This window comes from Jaculus jaculus, chromosome 8 (genome assembly GCF_020740685.1).
Source record: "Jaculus jaculus isolate mJacJac1 chromosome 8, mJacJac1.mat.Y.cur, whole genome shotgun sequence".
Lineage (NCBI taxonomy): Eukaryota > Metazoa > Chordata > Mammalia > Rodentia > Dipodidae > Jaculus > Jaculus jaculus.
This window is the reverse complement of record NC_059109.1, coordinates 45,896,430-45,916,641: the sequence shown is the minus strand read 5'-3', so window position 1 is coordinate 45,916,641 and position 20,212 is coordinate 45,896,430. Positions and strand designations below refer to the sequence as shown.

The following is a 20,212-nucleotide window of genomic DNA, read 5'->3' as shown; positions in this document are numbered from 1 at the left end:
CAACTCTCCCTTTTATTGTTCTTTCATTTTTTGTTGTTTTTTTCCTGGATTTTTATCACATTTACTAAAGACAGTCATTGTTAATAAAAAAGTGCCTCAATATACACAAAAAATTCCTGATCATAGTAACTTAAAGCTGCTACTTCCACTCCCTCATGTCCACAACAATATTTCAGTCTGTTGGTTTAATATTGAAGTGTAATCCAATAACACTGAAGACTAAACACTTCAGATCCTGGACAAAATAATAAAATACTCATAAACCTTCTGGATCCTTGGATTGATCAATAAGGGAACCAATTTTTGATGTTGTAAAAGAAGTGTTCATCTCCAGTGAAGATTTCAAGTTCCTGCTGGCCTACTCAGTTTGGAAGAGGCCCCAAAACAGCAGCATATTTGGTAATTTCACTCTCATCAATTATTCTCTCTATTTCTTCCATCATACTTTTATGTACATAAGCCTCTTTTCTGATCTTGACATCATTTTTGTAATTGCTGTTGTTAGCATATCTCAATTTCCATCAGGTCAGAACTCAAACTCCAGGAACTGGCTGAATTTGCCTTTGTGATCCACATAGTAATGCAGATAAAAGTCACTGTCAGCCAGGCATGCTGGTACACGCCTTTAATCCCACCATTTGGGAGCAGAGGTAGGAGGATTGCTGTGAGTTCGAGGCCACCCTGAGACGACATAGTGAATTCCAGGTCAGCCTGGACCAGATTGAGATCCAATCTCGAAAAACCAAAAAAAAAAAGTCACTATCCATGACTTGTAAAACTAATCAAGATCTGATTTTTTCCCAAGAGGCCACATTATCTGGTTGCGCCCTATGCTTAATTCACTATGGCACAGATGTTTTTTAAAAAATATATTTTATTTATTTATTTACTTGAGAGAGAGAGGCAGAGAGAAAGAGAGAATGGGTGCACCAGGGCCTTCAGCCACTGCAAACCAACTCCAGACACATGTGCCCCCCTGTGCATCTGGCTTACGTGGGTTCTAGTTAATCAAACGGGTCCTGTGGCTTTGCAGGCAAATGCCTTAACTGCTAAGCCATCTCTCCAGCCCCCGTTTTTTTTTTTTGTTCTTTTGAGGTATGGTCTCGCTTTAGCCCAGGCTGACCTAGAATTCACTATGTAGTCTTAGGCTGGCCTCTAACTCACAGAAATTCTCTTACCTGTGCCTCCCAAGTGCTGGGATCAGAGGTCTACACCACCACACCTGGTTTTATGAATTCTTTTTTTTTAAATTTTAGGGTGAGGGAGAGAAAATTGATGTGCCAGGGCCTCAGCCATTGACTCCATACTTTTGTGCCACCTAGTGGGCATATGCGACCTTGTGCTTGCTTCACCTTTGTGAGTCTGGCTTTAAGTGACATCTAGAGAGTCGAACATGGGTCCTTAAGCTTCACAGGCAAGTGCCTTAACTGCTAAGCCATCTCTTTAGCCTCGAATACTTTAAAAAAATTAGTTTTTTGCACATCTGGGGCAGCAGCTTCTTCTGTGTGATCATTGAGGATCTCAGGTCTTTTATTTGAGAGAGCATGAGTGAAAGTGAGAGGGGGGTGGGAGAGAGAAAGAAAGAATGAGAATTGGTGTGCCAGGGCTTCCAGCCACTGTAATCAAACTCCAGAAGTGTGGGTCACTCTTTGTGCATGCATGACCTTGCACATGAGTCACCTTGTGCATCTGGCCTATGTGGGATTTTGGGAGTTGAACATGGGTCCTTAGGCTTCATAGGCAAGTGTCTTAACCACTAAGCCATCTCTTCAGCCCCATGAATATTTTATTTTATTTTTGTTCATTTTTATTTATTTATTTGAGAGTGACAGACAGAGAGAGAAAGAGGCAGAGAGAGATAAAGAGAGGGAGAGAATGGGCGTGCCAGGGCCTCCAGCCACTGCAAACGAACTCCAGACGCGTGCGCCCCCTTGTGCATCTGGCTAACATGGGTCCTGGGGAATCAAGCCTTGAACCAGGGTCCGTAGGCTTCACGGGCAAGTGCTTAACCGCTAAGCCATTTCTCCAGCCCTATTTATTTTATTTTTGAGGTAGGGTCTCACTCTAGCCCAGGCTGACCTGGAATTCATAGTCTCAGGGTGGCCTTGAACTCATGGCGATCCACCTACCTCTGCCTCCCGAGTGCTTGGAATAAAGGCATGTGCCACCATGCCCAACTCCCATACTTTAAAAATATTATTATTTATTTATTTGCATGTAGAGAGAGTTAGGAGAGAGAGAGAGAGAAAAAGAGAGAATGGGTATACCAGAGTCTCCAGCTGCTGCAAAAGAACTTCAGATGCATGTGCCACCTTGTGTGTCTGGCTTTATGTGGGTACTGGGGAATAGAACCTGGGTCATTAGGCCTTTCAGGCAAGTGCCTTAACTGCTGACCAAACTCACCAGCCCCCCCCACCCCCATTTTGTTTTGAGGTAGAGTCCCACTCTAGCCCAGGTTGACCTTCAATTCACTCTGTAGTCCCAGGCTGGCCTTGAAATCACAGCAATCCTCATACTTCTGTCTCCCAAGATCTAGTATTAAAAGCATGTGCCACTATGTCTGGCTGAATACTTTTTAAAAATATTATTTATGAGACATAGAGAATAAATAAGTTAGTATAGATGTGCTATGAATTCCTGCTGTTTCAAACTTGATAGTCATGCTTTACATGCATATTGGAAAATTGAACCTAGGCTGTCATGCTTTCCAAACAAGCACCTTTAACTGCTAAATCATCTCTCCAGCTCTCTGAATACTTTTTTTTTTTTTTTTTTTTTTGAGGTAGGGTTTCACTGTAGCCCAGGCTGACCTGGAATTCACTATGTACTATCAGGGTGGCCTCAAACTCATGGTGATCTTCCTACCTCCATTCCCAGGTGCTGAGATTAAAGGCATGTGCCACCATACCTGGCACTTTAAAAAATTTTATTTATTTATTTGAGAGAAAGAATGAGCAGGCCAGGGCCTTTGGCCACTGCAAAGGAAATCCAGATGCATGTGCCACCTTGTACATCTAGCTTATGTTCGTCCTGGGTAATCAAATCTGGGTTCTTCAGCATTGTAGGTATGTGCTTTAACTGCTCTCTGCAGCCCCATTTGAATCCTTTTTTTTTTTTTACCCAAGATAGTCAACAAGACAGGTATGGTAGCTAACTTGTGATCCCACTACTCAGTATAGAGACTTTGAAGGATTACAAGTTTTAGACCTTTTGTTAAAACAGAAACAAAGGCTGATCTTCAGTTTTGAGACTCATGCATGACAGTTGGAGATCTTATGTGCTTTGTACCGTGTCTAAGATACTCAACAGTTTTCACACATGAATGACTTGTGAATAGCAGCTTTGTCTAAAGAGAGAGAGAGAGAGAGAGAGAGAGAGAGAGTTTTATATCTATCATTAATATTCTTGACTGACAAAGAATAGATTTTGTTTAACTGGTTCTATGATAAAAACTGTTATCTTCAGAAAAGTTGCACTAATATTATACAGAATTCCTGCATATCTTTCACCTAGAATCTTCATATACTAACATTTATTTCCTCTTTAATTTTGTCTTTTCTTTGTATATCTGCCTTTTATTATGTTGCCTGAACTTTTTGAGAATAAATTGTCAACACCAAGTTTCTGCACCCCTACTTTTTAAAAATAGTTTTATTTATTTGCAAGCGTGTGGGGGAGGAAGGAAGGGTACACAAGAGCACTCCAGGACTTCCTGCCACTGCAAATGAACTCCAGACACATGCACTACTCTGCATCTGGTTTTATATGGGCACTGGGGAATTGAACCTGGCAAACAAATTGAACTTTGCAAACAAATGCCTAAACTGCTGAGCCATACCCCCTGTCCCCTTCTTCTGTTTTAATTTTTAATGTTTTGGTTTTCTGAGGTAGGGTCTCACTCTAGCCCAGGCTGACCTGGAATTCACTATGTAGTCTCAGGGTGGCCTTGAACTCATGGCGATCCTCTAACCTCTGCCTCCCAAGTGCTGGGATTAAAGGCGTGCCCCACCACACCCTGAGAGAGCTAGAGAGAGATTATTTGAATGCTGGGACCTCCAGTCACTACAGTCAAACTCCAGATGCATGCACCATCTTGTGTGCATGTGTGACCTTGCACACTTGCATCACCTTGTGCATCTGGCTTAAATGGGATCTCGAGAGTCGAAAATGGGTCCTTAGGCTTTACAGCCGAGCGCCTTAACCACTGAGCCATTTCTTCAGCCCACCACCATCATCATTATCTTCTTCTTCTTCTTTTTTTCTTTGAGGTAGAGTCTTCCTCTATCCCAGGCTGACCTGGAATTCACTCTATAGTCAGAATGGCCTCCAGCTCACAGCAATCCTCCTGCCTCTGTCTCCCAAGTGCTGGTATTGAATGTGTGCACCATCATGCCCAGGCTTTCTTCTTTTTTTAAACAACAACAACAAAATAAATGCATATTTTGGGGGCTGGAGAGATGGTTTAGTAGGCACTTGCCTTGATTTTCCAGTACCCACGTAAGCCAGATGCACAAGGTGGCACGTGCGTCTGGAGTTCGTTTGCAATGGCTAGAGGTCTTGGCACTCCCATTCTCTCTCAAATAAATAAATAAATGCATTATTATTATTATTTTTTTTTGAGATAGAGTTTCACTGTAGCCCAGGCTGACCTGGAATTCACTAGGTAATATCAGGGTGGCCTTGAACTCACAGTGATCCTCCTACCTCTGCCTCCCAAGTACTGGGATTAAAGGCATGTGCCACCATGCCTGACTCTCAATATTTTTATTTATTTATTGGAGAGAGAAAGAGAGATTGATTGTGCACACACTAGGGCCTCTTGTCACTGCAAAGGAAATCCAGATGCATGTGGTACTTTGTGCATCTGGCTTTACATGGTAACCAGGGTATTGAACCCAGGCAGTCAGACTTTGCAAGTAAGCTCCTTTAACTTCTGAGCTATCTCTCCAGCCTTACTTTTTTAAATTATTTTTATTTATTTATGTGTGTGTGTGTGTGTGTGTGTGTGTGTGAGAGAGAGAGAGAGAGAGAGAGAGAGAGACAGAGAGAGAGAGACAGAGAGAGGGAGGGAGGGAGGGAGAGAATGGGCATGTCAGGGTTTCCAGCTGCTGCAGATGAACTCCAGATGCATGTACCACCTTGTGCATCTGGCTTATGTGGGTTCTGGAGAATCAAACCTGGGTCCTTAGGCTTTGCAGGCAAGCACCTTAACCACTAAGCCATCTCTCTAGCACAAGAACGACAGTGTTTTGAAGCTTACAGATAGGAGAAGGTCCATAATGGCAGAAATATCTGGGTCTCTTTCACAGATCCACACTGAGAGAAAAGCAACCTAGCAAGCACACTCTGGAACTCCCCAGCAGAGCTCAAGCACTCCTCACATCTTTTCTTGGATTCAGATCTGCCCCAGTAACAAACACCTTAGGGCTGGACCCCAGGATCCAGCTAGGTGGCTGGAGATCTAAATTACAAGCTTCAATCAACACCTGAATCTATTGGGGAGCATTCATTCAAACTGCCACAGCCACTCAAGTTAGCATGTCTAAATTAAGTTCAATATTTCTTCTCAGTTCTTTGATTTGTTTTGATATTTCTTTTTCTTTTTCTTTTTCTTTTTTCTTTTTTTTTTTTTTTTTTGAGGTAGGGTCTCACTCAGGCTGACCTGGAATTCACTATGGAGTCTCAGGGTGGCCTCGAACTCACTGCAATCCTCCTACCTCTGCCTCCCGAGTGCTGGGATTAAAGGCATGCGCCACCACGCCTGGCTTTTTTTTTATATTTCTTTTTTCTTCTTTCCTTCCTTCCTTTTTTGATTTTTAAGTTTTTTAAATTTTAAAAAATTTATTTGACAGAGAAAGAGGGAGAGAAAGAATGAATGAATGGGCGCACCAGGGCCTCCAGCCACTGCAAACAAACTCCAAATGCATGCGCCCCCTTGTGCATCTGGCTAACGTGGGCCCTAGGGAATCGAACCTGGGTCCTTTGGCTTTGCAGGCAAATGCCTTAACTGCTAAGCCATCCCTCTAGCCCCCCACCCCCTTTTTGACCTGGAATTCACTAGCTAGTCTCAGAGTGGTCTTGAACTCACAGTGATCTTCCTATCTCTGCCTCCCAGTTGCTGGGATTAAAGGTGTGTGCCACCATGCCTGGCTAGCTTTGTTTTGATATTTCTTTTGTGTTGTTTGGTTATCAGTTCACCAGAAGCATGCTTGTCAGTTTTTCTGTTTCTCCTAACTTTATGGTTCTTCATAATGTATCTAGAAGTGGTTTAGCTAGTCCTTTGTGTGTATTTGTCAAGCAGGCATGTATTCAACCTATCAGGGACCAAAAATATTTGATAAGAATCATCTTTTAATAAATATGTGTAGAATATTTACTATTTTCTAAAATAGCAACTATTTGCATATGAACGTTTACATTATGTGAGGCATTTTAGGGATCTGGAGAGGATTTGTAGCATACAGAAGGAGGTGTGTACATTATATATAAATGCCATATCATGTTATATGAGGGACTTGAGCATCTTCTGGGTTTGGGATAGCTCTAATGTATCCTGTGTCCAATCCCCCTAAGGTCCAGAGGGACTTTATTATCTTTCTCCTTTATAGGAAATGATGCTTTATAATAAATGATACATGATTTTGTTTTTTTAAAATTATTTTTATTTATTTGAGAGAGTGAGAGAGGGAAAAAGATAGATAGAGAGAGAGAGAGAGAGAGAGAATGGGTGTGCCACAGCCTCCAGTTACTGCAAACGAACTCCAGACACATGCTCCCCCTTGTGCATCTGGCTTATGTGGGTATTGGGGAATTGAACCTGGTTCCTTTGGCTTTGCAGGCAAATGCCTTAACCGCTAAGCCATCTCTGCAGCCCCCCCCCCACTTTTTTTGTTTTTTATTATTGCCTTGAGGTTTTCAAAACAAGTCAGAATACATGATTAACATTGTTCATGTTTATATGTGTAATTTCATTTATCCTTCCTTGGTGCTAATGCATACTCCCATTTCAATTCTTGAAATTGCCCATGATGTCTTGCCCTTACAAGTTTTTGTTTTTTAGGGCTGGGGATGAAACCCAGGATATTGTTTGCTAGGCATGTGCTCTACTACTGAGCTAAACCTCTTGGAGCCACACTTGTATACTTGCATGAGTAAGTCACAGTATTTGGTCATTTTCTGACAGATTATTTCATTGTTTCATGCAGTGCTGCAGAGAACATTTTACCTGCTTCCTTCTGCTTATTTGTCAGTGAATATGTCTGTGGGCAGAAGAGGAACTGGAGAATGGATGCATTATGTTATATTTTAGTGTTCAGCTGTCCTATCCAGAGTGACTGTATTTATACTTAGCAGAGGCAAGTGCTGCTTGACTTATTCAGCATAGGACACTACTTGTTGTACCAATCTGAGGTGGTTAAAAAAAAAGTCTCACTCTGAGCTTTACATTTTCCTTGTTACTAGTGAGGTTAAGAACAAGTCTTTTATCTTTGTAATTTTCTGTGAGTCACCTGTTTGTAACATTTGCTCATTTTTATAGTGAGTTTTATGACTAGATCTTTGGTTAGAGAGGTGTTATAAATATCTTCTCATTGTCTGTGGCCAATTTTTATTTCTTATATCATTGGATGAATAAAAATTACAAATTTTAAAATATATTTTTATTTATTTACAAGCAGAGAAGAGAGAGAGAGAGAGATAGAATATGGGTGTGTTAGAGCCTCTTGCCACTGCCACTTGTGCATCTGGCTTTACATGGGTACTGGGGAATCAAACCTGGGTCTGTTAGGCTTTGCAGGCAAGAGCCTTAACTGCTGAGCCATCTCTCCAGCCCACAAAAGGTATAATTTTAAAAAAATTATGTATTTATTTATTCAAGGGGGGCATGCCAGGGCCTCTAGCCATTGCAAATGAGCTCCAGACCCACATGCCACTGGGCATCTGGCTTATATAGGTTCTAGGGAAAATTGAACCTGGGGTCCTTAGGCTTTTCAGACAAGTGCCTTAACCGCTAAGCCATCTGGCTGGACAGTTAAGCACTTGCCTGTGAAGCCTAAGGACCCCGTTTCGAGGCTCGATTCCCCAGGACCCATGTTAGCCAGATGCACGAGGGTGCACACGCATCTGGAGTTCGTTTGCAGTGCTTGGAGGACCTGGCATGCCCATTCTCTCTCTATCTGACTCTTTCTCTCTCTCTGTCTGTCACTTTCAAATAAATAAAAATAAACAAACAAAAATAACAAATTGTTGTTGAGGTAGTAAACAAAAATGTTCAAAAAATTATTTATTTGCTTTTAAGTGTGTGTGAGCATGTGTGTGTATGTGCATGTGTCTGTACTGGGCATACCAGGGTCTCTTGCTGCTGCAAACAGATGCCTGATACATGTGCCACTTTTTGCATCTGGTTTATGTGAGTGGCTAGGGATTTGAACCCTGGCCATCAGGCTTGGCAGGCAAGCAAGCATCTTTAACTGGTAAGCAATCATCCCAGTCCCTAAAAGATATAAATTTTAATAAAATCAGGCTGGAGGGATGGCTTAGCAGTTAAGGCGTTTTCCTGCAAAGCCAAAGGACCCAGGTTCGATTCCCCAGGACCCACATTAGCCAGATGCACAAGAGGGTACACGTGTCTGGAGTTTGTTTGCAGTGGCTGGAGGCCCTGGTGCGCCCATTCTGTCTCTCCCTCCCCTTTCTCTGTCAACTAAATAATTTAAAAAAATAAAATGTTGGGTCTCTTGGAGAGGGGAGGACAGGGAGGAGGCTAACAATGGTACCAATTTGACTGTATACACTGAGTACAAAACTAATAAAAAATTCCTTAAAACATCAAAATTTATTTTATTCTAAGACAAGGTCATATGAATCCTGGTTGCTCTCTAGGTGTGTAACCAAGAATAATCTTGAACTCCTCACCCTTCTGCCTCCACCTGAATCCTGGAGTTACGGGCATATGTCATTTTTTTCTTCTTCTAATAGTGTGTACTTTATTTTTTTCCAAGTAGGGTCTTGGTCTAGCCTAGGGTGACTTGGAATTCACTGTGTATTCTCAGGCTGGCTTCAAACTCACAATGATCCTCTCCCTCTCCTTCCCAAATTCTGGGATTAAAGCACGGACCACCACACCAGGCTGATAGTCTATACTTTTTGTAGATTACTTAAAGAACATGTTTTTTTTTTTCTTCCAGAAGTTGCTGATTAATTTGTTAAAAATGTAGCATGCCCTTTAAACTGGAAGGGATAAAAATGCATATTTGTGTAGGCTGACCATGATGTACAAAAGTAAGTGTTGAGGCATTTAGAGACTCAAATTATTTTGGTCTTTGGAATAAAAAGGTAGAAACTTCCAAACTGAAGAATTTTCACCCTCTTTTCCTAGCCCCCTCTGGATAGGGTCTCACTGTAACCCTGGCCGACCTGAAACTCGCTTTAGCCCCAGGCTGGTGAACCTTGAAGACATGCTAGGTCACAAGAAGACAAACATGGGTCTACATGCATAAAGTGTACCCAGAATAGTCAAATTCAAAGAGCAGAAAGTCAATAGTGGTTGCCAGGGCCATGGGGAGGGAGGATTGAGGCTCACTGTGTAACAGGTATTGCTTCGGTATTGAAAGAGGGCAAGTGTTCAGAGGAAGGCGGTAACTACGAGCGCCTGAGTGTATCCAAGAGTAAACAGGAAATGGCTCAAATGATGTTTTATGTTATATAAATATTTTGCTACAGCTTTCAAAAATATTTTGAAACTAGAGATTTGGACAAGTAGAAGAAAATTGAATGAGAATACAAGTTGGTGTCTTTAAAAAATTTTTATTTTCAAATCTAGGCTGATTGCATTTCTTAGCTACTGTGAATAGAGTGTCAATGAAGTATCTCTAAGGTAGTGAGAAGAATCCTTAGGATATATGCCAAGAAGTGGTATAGCTGGGTCATATGGTAGATCTAGTTTTAGCTATCCTAGGAACCTCCCCACCCTGATTTCCACAATGGCTGTACCAGTTTACATTCCCACCAACAGTGTAGAAGGGTTCCTCTTTTTCTGCATCCTCACCAGTATTTATTATCATTTGTTTTCTTGAGACTAGCCATTATGACAGATGAGGTTCCTGGTGGGGGCTTAAACTCTTGCTGCAAAGGTGGAAGCTGATAGCTATGATGTCACATAGCAGAAAGGGCAAAACTCTCTTTGAGGTTTCTTTTATGAGAGTACCCACCCCACTAAATGGAAAAGGGGCCTGAATTACTCCCTCCCAAGGCCTGACTTCTTTTTTTCCTCAACAAGCACTTTATTATTACTATTTATTTATTTATTTATTTATTTATTTTTGTGAGGTAAGGTCTCACTCTAGCTCAGGCTGACCTGGAACTCACTCTGTAGTCCCAGGGTGGCCTCAAACTCAAAGCAATCCTCCTACCTCTGCCTCCAGAGTGCTGGGATTAAAGGTGTGCACCACCACGTCTGGCCATTTAATTATTTTATTTAGCAAAGGAATAAGCCACAAAATAGGAGGTAGTGACATGTTAGTGTCAAAAGAATTTTGCATAAATATCACATTTTAGACAAAATGCAATAAGGAACATACATATTAAGTACCTAGCCCATGTGAGAATGTCTGATTACCCGAGTTACCACCCTGGAATCTCAGCACTTGACAAGTTAAGGCTAGCTGATCACTGACAATTCCAGCCCAGCCTGGGCTACTTAGTAAGACTTTGTCCCAAAACCCAAAAAGAAACTGGAGGTGATAGATAATCCAGTGCATCATCCCGGTGAGTCGATGGCTTGTCTAGGGTTGCATCTGAGGTTGGATCTCAAGCAGGTGTTGGCCTTGTGCATGGAGCAGGTTTTGTTGCTACATTTGTGGCTGGCTCTGGGATTGGGGTTGGGCTCTTCCAGCTGGGGCTTGGCCTGTGCCTAGGGCTGCTGCTGCGTATGGGGCTGCCTTTGGGGCAAGGGTTGGGGCTCTTGCAGCTGGGGCTGCTGAAGGTGAAAGTGGAACATTCTCTGCTACACCTGGCATATGCTCATCCAGGAAGCTGTGCTCATGGCTACAGCTCTGTCCCTTCCAATCCTGATCCAGACTACAGAAGCTAATTGGCAGTACTGGGAAGACCTCCAAAGGTTCTGTTGAGGGATGAAACCAGAAGGACCTGGACATAGCTCATTCATACTAGCAGAAGTATTGTGGTCTTTGGAGGAGGGCCCTCCCCATGAATGGGGAGGTCATTGTGGGCTCCCCGCCTCACAACTAGGGTGATTCTTAAAATATAGCCAGGATCAATTTAGCTCTGTGGTTCTTTTTTTCTGTTTTTTTTTTTTGTTGTTGTTGTTTTTCCTTTCTTTCTTTCTTTATGTTTTTTGATGTAGGGTCTCTAGCCCCAGCTGACCTGGAATTCACTATGGAGTCTCAGGCTGGCCTCAGACTTGCAGCCATCTCCTACCTTTGTCTCCCGAGTGCTGGGTTAAAAATCACCACCGGTGATTAGCTCTAGGGTTCTTGAACCAGACCTGGATCTGGGTGTCTGTCAGTTGAAGCCTTCCTGCTAAAGCCACGTGATCCTCACAGGTCGGGTACTTATTCCTATTGAATTCTTCCAGCATGCATTGTTGCTGCGTGGTGTACACAGTGCAGTCCTGGTGATGCCTCCTGGGGAGGTTGGGAAGTGCTGGAAGATGTGGAGAGCCTGAAGGTCCTGGCAGGGATAGGGGATCCCCAGTGCTAAGGGATACATGGAGGACCTCTGGGGTATGGGTCTACTTGGAAACCTGAGTTCATTAAGGGGTCATAGGGGCCTGGGAGGATTCTCAAGCCTGGGGACACTATGAGGGATCTTGCTGCCATAGGAGATCTGTGGACACCTGGAACCCTAGTGGGCCTGGGTATGTTTGGAGACCTGGGGATCCTGGGGCATTTGAGACTTGGGGTACTGAAGGGCCATGAGGTATTTGGCAACCTGGTGGTCTTGGGGTATTGGGAGTGTTTGGAGACCTGGAGGTACGACTGGGTTTTGGGCTTCTGGGGGCATCTGAATATCTGGTGACACTGGGGACCTTGGAGGCACTATGGGAAATGGTGGCCAGAGGGCTGTGGGGGCATTGGGAGTTGTGAGTTTATTAGAGGAGTTTGTTGCACTGGCGAGCCCATGAAATCACTAGGCTGTTGCATCTTGGTCCAGCTCCATTCTGGTGTTTGAGACTCTACTCTTGGGGCTGAGAAGTTGGCTCAGAGGTTAAAGGTGCTTGCTTGCAAAGCTTCCTGGCCGGAGTTCCATTCCCTTGACATCAGAAAGAAGTTTGTTTGCAATGACTTCTTATTTATTTATTAATTTATTTATTCGTATTTGAAACAGAGAAAGGGAAAGAGAGAGAGAGAATGGGCATGCCAGGGCCTCTAGCCACTGTAAATTAACTCCAGATGCATGTGCCACCTTGTGCATTTGGCGTACGTGGGACCTTGAGCATCAAACCTGGGTCTTTAGGCTTTGCAGGCAAGCTATCTCTCTAGCCCCACCTTTTTATTTTTGAGATACAGTCAATCTGTAGCCAGGCTGCCTTTGAAACTTATAGCCTTTCAGGTGCTGGGATTGTTGACATGCATTACCACACTGGTGGTCTCACGTCTTTAATGCCATCACCTTGGGGGCTGTATTTCAACACACAGATTTGGTGAGGGCACAAGTATTCAGAACATACAGGTTAGAGTATATGAAATGACAATTCTAGCATTTGTGAGGCTAAGTAAGGCAGGTAAGATGTCATGATCTTGAGGCTAGTCTAGGCTACAGAGTGACACCCTTTCCCCCAAAACAGAGCAATGAAATAAGCATCTGAAATACTTAAGCTTGAAAGTAACTTATTGGTTACTCTAACAGAAGTCTTCACTATATTCCTTTTTGTCCTGTTGAGACAGGGTCTCACTATAGCCCAGGCTGACCTTGAACTCATGGTAAATTTCCTACCTCAGCCTCACTGAGGGATAGGATTATAGGTGTGAACCACACCTGGGACTTACCTATATTATTGAGTAATGTCTTATAGATGGCCTCAGCTTACAAAGGGATAGTATTTCAAAACTTCATGCCTTAGTCAGCTGATAAGACCAGATGACAAAGGTAAGTGTCTTTTGGTTGGGGCATTGAGTTTGTTGATATTAAGAGTTATTATTGAAAGGTATGTATTTATTTTTAACATTTTTTTTGTTTTGTAGTTCTTCCAGCTTTACCTTTGCTCTCTTATATTAACTAATATTTAAGTATGGTTTGTTTTTTCCAGGTTCCTTTATATGTGTGCGTTCCTTTGTCTTCAGCATGGAGGATCCTATCAAGTATTTTCTGTAGAGCTGGTTTTGTCTTCAAATATTCCTTTAGCCTGCTTTTGTTGTGGAATGTCCTTATTTCTCCATCTATTTGAATGGGTAGCTTTGCAGGATAAAGTAACCTTGGTTGGCAGTTGTTATCTTTCAGACCTTGGAATACATCATTCCAAGCCCTTCTGGCTTGTAAAGTTTGTATTGAGTAATCTGCTGTGATCCTGATGGGCTTGCTTTTGTATGTGACTTGATTTTTCTCTCTAATTTCTTTCAATATATTTTATTTGGTTTGTATGTTAGTTTGTTTAATTATAATATGGCGAGGAAAGGTTCTTTCCAGCTTTTGTCTGTTTGGTGTTCTAAAGGCTTCCTGTATTTGCATTGGCATCGGAAGTTTTCTTCTATGATTTTGTTGAAAACACCTACTGTGCCTTTGGAGTGAAATTGTTCTCCTTTCTTTCTCTTTGTTGTCTTTCTCTTCATTGAACTGTGTTGATCTGCCTCCCGGTCTTCTAGTTTAGATACTCTGTTCTCTCCTTCATCCATTCTACTGGTGAGATTTTCTACAGTTTTTTATTTCACTGATTGTGTTCTTCATTGTTAGTATTTCTGACTCGTTTTTCTTTATTGTTTCTACTTCCTTATTTATGTCTTATATTGACCTCCTTATTTAATTAAATTGGTTTCCTGTGTCTTCTTTGAGTCCTTTGATTTCTTTGAGCATATTTATAATCATTCTTTTGGAATCTTTCTCAGATATTTCCTCTAAATCAGTCTCACTGGAGGTCATTTCTGATGCATTAATACTTTTTGGTGGATTTATATTATCTTGATTTTTTTGTTTCTTATAATGTAGAGAGTTTTGCATCTTGGATTAATTTAATGCTTGGGTTTTCTAATTTTCTGCAGTATTATTAGATGAATCAATCTATCTGATGTTTTATATCTTCAGGGTAGGAGCTTAAGGTTCTAGGTGTGGCTCTTAAAACTCTCAGAGTAATCACAAAAGTGACTGCTATGGGGGTATTCAACTAGGCTGAGTGGAACAAAATATAGGCAGATTCTAAAATTTAACTAAACAATGTACACATTCCATGAAAAATAACAGAATATTTATGCAAGAGTAGGTATTATAATAACCAGATCCTCTAACAAAGTTGCAGTCCCTAAGGATGTGTGTTGCCCCACACTCTTAATCCTGTCAACTGGGAGGCTAAGATTTCTGGTCTGTAGAGGGATCCAAGTCAGTTTGTGACCAAATGTGTCCCTTCCCCAATGAACTGGGATGGCTTTGGTCTCAATTATGCTGCCACACTGCTTGGGTTCCTCTTTTGCTGCGCTGTGGGCTCAGGTTGGCTGGCTGGGTCTGTGCTCTGATCGTCCTTGCCAGGTGCTGTGTAGGTAAGCTCCCTTCCCCAGGTTTCTGGTACTTGCTGGTGCTTGTGCTGGTGGTGGGAGAGGGGAGGCTGAAGTTTTCCTGCTGGTCCTCGCAATCCTCTTCCTCATGAGTCACTCTGTTGGTCCCTGCCATCCTCCCTTCACCTTTCTTGAGTTTGTGAGGAGGCTGGTGTGAGTAGAAAATCCCCTCACCTGGCTTTTCCTGTGGCTCAGGCCGAGCCTTGTGGCTGTGGCCACATGGACCTGGTGCTGCAGGAGCTGCTTCTGCCTGCTTCTGTGGTCTCTAGATGCTCTGGGTCTCTCCCACTTTTCTGCTGTGGTTGGTAATTTATTATATGCCTTCCCTGTTTAGTAGAAGAATGTATTTTGCTGTTTTTTTTCCTTTTTCTTTTTCTCCCGTAGGCTGCTTTGGCGCAGTTCCTACGCCATCATCTTAACCAGAAATCCAGGGTTTTAAAAGATATTTTATTTGTTTGAGGAGGGGGATGGAGGGAGAAAATGGGCACACCAGGGCCTCCAGTCACTGGAAATGACCTCCAGATGCATGTGCCACCTTGTACATCTGGCTTATATGACTACTGGGGTATCAAACCTGGGTCCTTCAGCTTTGCCGGCAAGTGCCCTCTAACTGCTAAGTCATCCATGCCAGCCCAGAAAATAGGTTTTATTTCAGGTTACAGTTTTAATCTATCATGGGGGGATGACATGGGGACAGGAGGTTGAGGCAGCTGGTCATAATCCAGCCAGTGAGGAAGCCGAGCAGAGAGCAATGAATGCTGGTTCTCAGCCTGCTCTCTCCTTTTTATGCACTCTAGGACTGCAGCCCATGGAATGGTGCCGCCCACAGTTAAGATGGGTCTTCAATGAACCTTATCAAGACTGTCCCTTACATGCACAACCAAAAGCTAAACTAGTCTAGATAATCCTTGCCAGGAGATTCTAGGTCCAGTCAATTTGACAGTCATTATAAACTATCACACATGTGGTCCAAAAATTAAGAGAAACTGGTCATGGTGGTGCACGCCTTTAATCCCAGCACTTGGGAGGCAGAGGTATGCAGATTGCCATGAGTTCCAGGCCAGCCTGGGACTATAGAGTGAGTTCCAGGTCAGTTTGGGCTAGAGTGAGATTCAACCTTGAACACCCCCCCCACACACACAAATTGAGGGCTGGAGAGATGGCTTAGCAGTTAAGGCAATTGTCTGTAAAGCCTAAGGACCTAGGTTTGATCCCCAGTACCCACGTAAGCCAGATGCACAAGGTGAAGCATGTCTCTGGAGTTCGTTTGCAGTGGCTAGATGCCCTGGCACACCCATTATTCCTCTGGCTCTCTATCTGCTGCTTTTTTTCTCTCTCAAATAAATCATTTTTTTTTTTTTTTTTTAAGAAAATTGAGACTCGAGCTAGGCATAGTAGCTCCCACTTTTAATCCTAGCATTTGGGAGGCTGATGTAGGATAGCTGTGAGTTTGAGGTCAGCCTGGGCTACACAAAGTTCCAGGTTAGCTGGGGCTAAAGGGAGACTTTAACTCAAAAAGGAGGTGGATTGTAGCAAAGTTATTATTGAGAGTATGGTTGGATACCCTACAAAATTGTGTTAATGCAGCCGGGCGTGGTGGCGCACGCCTTTAATCCCAGCACTCGGGAGGCAGAGGTAGGAGGATCACCATGAGTTCAAGGCCACCCTGAGACTACAGAGTTAATTCCAGGTCAGCCTGGACCAGAGTGAGACCCTACCTCGAAAAACCAAAAAAAAAAAAAAAAAAAAAAATTGTGTTAATGCCTGAGTTTAATATATTTAGAAAGAGTTTTTGGTGTAACCTTGTTTTATTAAATGCAGTTAGTAGTGAAGTTTTGAAATTTCTTTGGGTAAAAGTATGGAACTGGTGCCAGTGACATTTTAAGAATATAGATGAAATGGTTTAGAGCTCTGGGCTTCAATTTACAATTTAAAAAATTGTGCGGGGGCGGGGGGGTGTGTGCCTGGAGGGATGGCTTAGCGGTTAAGATGTTTGACTGAAAAGCCAAAGGTTTGATTCTCCTGGACCTGCGTTAGCCAGATGCATAAGGGGGCATACACGTCTGGAGTTCATTTGCAGTGGCTGGAAGCACTGGCATGCTCACTGTCTCTCCCTCTCCCTCTTCCTCTGTCAAACAAATAAATAAATAAATATTTTAAAAAAGTTATTATTGACAGCTTCCATAATTATAGACAATAAACCATAATTCCCTCTCCTTGCTTTCCCCTACACAACTTCAATTTACAATTTTTTAAAAAAAATACTTTTTGGTTCATTTTTATTTATTTATTTGAGAGTGACAGAAAGAGAGAGAGAAAGAGGCAGATAGATAGAGAATGGGCGCGCCAGGGCTTCCAGCCACTGCAAACAAACTCCAGACGCGTGCGCCCCCTGGTGCATCTGTCTAACATGGGTCCTGGGGAATCGAGCCTCGAACCGGAGTCCTTAGCCTTCACAGGCAAGAGCTTTACCGCTAAGCCATCTCTGCAGCCCTCAATTTACAATTTTTTAGTATTTTATTTATTTATTTATATGAGAGAGAGAAAGAGAGAGAGAGAATGGTCACGTCAGGACCTCCAGCTACTGTAAACGAACTCCAGATGCATGTGCCCCCGTGTGCTTCTGGCTTATGTGGGTCCTGGAGAGAGTTGAACCGGGATCCTTTGGCTTTGCAGGAAAACACCGTAACTGCTAAGCCTTCTTTCCAGCCCCAATTTATAATTTTTTGTTAATCAATGAGCATCAAGTCTTGGTTTGTCTAATAATGCTTGTATCTGATTTTCTTTACCAAGATTAGGTCAATTTAGGAATGTGGTATATAGTGCAAAAGGAAGTTGAAGGAGGTATAAATTATACCTTTTATCTCAAGGGTAGTATGTTTACTTTTTCTGTTCACCACATCTTTACTTTGTGACCTTGGACCAGTTAGTCCTTCTAAGGTTTAGCTGTCTTTCTTCCCCTGCCTCTCTACAGCCTGGCAGGGTAGGCCTGCAATTCTCTATGTAGATCAGGCTGGCCTGTTCCTTACTAGTGCTTGGGATTATAGGTGTGCATCAGTTTTAGTGCATTAGTTTTCTTTCTTTCTTTTTTTTTTTTTTTTATTTGAGAGCGACAGACACAGAGAGAAAGACAGATAGAGGGAGACAGAGAGAATGGGCGCGCCAGGGCTTCCAGCCTCTGCAAATGAACTCCAGACGCGTGCGCCCCCTTGTGCATCTGGCTAACGTGGGACCTGGGGAACCGAGCCTTGAACCGGGGTCCTTAGGCTTCACAGACAAGCGCTTAACTGCTAAGCCATCTCTCCAGCCCGCATTAGTTTTCTTGATGGCAAGTTGGGAAGACACCAGTATGATTAAACAAAATACTATCAAGCATTTATTAAATTGTGGCATAGTAATTCCCCCATAGGTAGTAGCTCTTGCTATTTTGTATGTGTGTGTGTAGTGTATGCACATGTGTGTATAGTATGTGCACATGTGTGGCCAATGCTCATGCATGGAGAGGCCAACATAGAATGTCAGGTGTCCTCTATGTCCACTTTGTTTTCTTGAGATAGTCTGTCTCTAAATCTGGAGCTGCTGTTGCCAGTTAGATTGGCTGACCAGTGAACCCCAGTGATTCTCCTAACTCCATCCCTTCAAGGACTGGGGTGATAGGTGTGCATGGCTATGCAGACTTGTTTATGTGGGTACTGGGACTCAGGTCCTGGGATGGGGAGACAGCTCAGTGGTGAAAGGCTTTTGCCTGATGGCCTGGATTTGATTCCCCAGGGCCCATGTAAAACTAAGTGCACAAAGGGCCACATGTGTCTGGAATTCATTTGCAGCAGCAAGAGGCCAAAGCTCACCCATACTCATTCTCTCTCTGTCTCAAATAAATAGGTAAATTAAAAAATATATATATATGTAGTAAAAACCCCTCAGATCTGATTGCTCCTACCCACTGAGTCATGTCCCTGACCCTTTTTATTTTTAATATTATAGATATTACATATTGTGATGGTAATCTTTTTCTGTGACAAAGAACTGATGGAACAAACAAAAAAAGAGATGGGTATGGTGGTACATGCCTTTAATCCCAGCACTTGGAGGCTGGTGAATTCCAGGTCAACCTGGTCTAGAGCAAGACCCTACCTCAAAAACAAACAAACAAACAAAAACCCTGATGGTTGTGATTGTTAAAATAGTAAGAGATATGATTAATATAATACAGGTTTTAAATTTATGGATGGTGGTGTTGAATAAAGGTATTTTGAATTTAATCCAGCCACCCAAAATTTACTGGACACCAACTTTATGTCCTGGACACTTGAAGATCTAGTGTGAAAGATAGTATCATGGACGATTATAATATAATGAGTTCAGGCAAAGAAGAGTATGGGGATTACTCTGAGAGTGCTGAATGCCTAGTTCTTGGAGGGTGGGTGCTGACTGTGTATGTCTCAGGATAGGCTTGGGCGAGAAGACACTGCAGCACTTTGATCAGATTCCAAAGGAGTTTACATAGTGCTCAAGGGTAGATGTGGAATGTGTGTGTATGTATATTTAGATTTTATTTTCATTTTTATTTACTTGTTAGAGGGGGGGGAGAGAGAGGGAGAGAAAGTGAGAATGGGCACGCCAGGGCTCTAGCCACTGCAAACGAACTCCAGATACATGTGCATCTGGCTTATGTGGGACCTGGAGAATCGAACTTGGGTCCTTTGACTTCACAGACAAGCACCTTAACCACTAAGCCATTTCTCCAGCCCCACAAAGAGAATATTTTAAAAATTTATTTATTTATTTATTTAAGAAAGAGAGGGAAAGAGTGGGTACACCAAGGCCTCTAGCCCCTGCAAATGAACTCCAGACATATGCAGCACCATGTGCATCTGGCTTAAGTAGTTCTGGGCTTTAACTGCTAAGCCATCTATCTCTCCAGCTCCAAGAGAACATTTTGCAAAGTCCTGTATCTGGCATATATATATATATATATGTATGTATGTATGTATGTATGTATTTTTTTGTTTTGTTTTGTTTTGTTTTTTCACTCTAGCTCAGGCTGACCTGGAATTCACTAGGTAGTTTCAGGGTGGCCTTGAACTCACAGTGATCCTCCTACCTCTACCTCCCAAGTGCTGGGATTAAAGGCGCACACACACACCACCATGCCCGGCTCTTATGTATTTTTTAAAATAATTTTTTCTGTTTTATTTATTAGTAAGAGAGCCAGAGGGAGAGAGAAGGAAAGAGAGCAAGACAGTGGGTGCACCAGGGCCTCTAGCCACTGCAAACAAACTCCATGTGCCACCTTGTACATCTGGCTTATGTGGTACTGGGAAATTGAACCTGGGTCCTTAGGTTTCACAGGCAAGTACCTTAACCACTAAGACATCTCTCCAGTCCTGGTTTGTGTATTTTTATAATTGGTTATGTGCATGAGGATTTTACTATTAGAGAATTCCAAGGCAATTTTGTGCAAGTAAGGAAATGGACTGTTCTTACTTGAAGTG

The 20,212-nt window shown here is 42.6% G+C and overlaps 1 protein-coding gene and 1 pseudogene across 4 annotated transcripts in view; one reads left to right on the top strand and one right to left on the bottom strand.

Annotated features, from left to right (window-relative positions):
* Hipk3 (homeodomain interacting protein kinase 3) overlaps positions 1–20,212 on the top strand; it is a 108,266-nt gene that overhangs the window by 18,903 nt on the left and 69,151 nt on the right. The window lies entirely within an intron of this gene.
* Positions 173–9,554, bottom strand: LOC101603404 (annotated as a pseudogene).